Below are 551 nucleotides of genomic sequence, written 5' to 3' on the forward strand. Positions count from 1 at the left end.
TCCGAGTTAGAATAGGTCCTCAGTACCCCCTTGCTTGTCGTAAGAAGCGACTAAATCAAATGGGGCGGTCCTTCGGATGAGACCGCAAAAACCAAGGACTCGTGTCACAGCAGGTGTGACACAATAAAGATCTCTCCCTGCTTAAAGGCCATAAGTGCTGAGCATAGGCCTAACTTTTCTAGTCCTTCACTGGCAATGGTGATGTCTCCATATGAGTCAAAGATTCTCAAGAGGGACGTTAAACAATATACAATCAATCAATATTTGCACTAAAACTATCCAAACATTACTTTTATCAATGAATTTCTAACAATACATGAATTAGTTATTACCATTGTCTAATTTTCGTGGTTTGAGAAAAATCACTAGAATTTGATTTTCTGGTTAGAGAGTCCTTTCTGTTGCAATTCAGTTTCAATCAATTAATGAGGATTTTTAAAAAGTCCTAGGTATGGCTGTACCACGAAAATGAAAGAAATTAAAGTAACTTTAAAGATTAGCAAGTAAATATTTTCCTCGAGTACACACTAAAAACACATATAAGCTACAAT

The sequence above is a fragment of the Ostrea edulis genome, chromosome 10 (assembly GCF_947568905.1).
Source record: "Ostrea edulis chromosome 10, xbOstEdul1.1, whole genome shotgun sequence".
Classification (NCBI taxonomy): domain Eukaryota; kingdom Metazoa; phylum Mollusca; class Bivalvia; order Ostreida; family Ostreidae; genus Ostrea; species Ostrea edulis.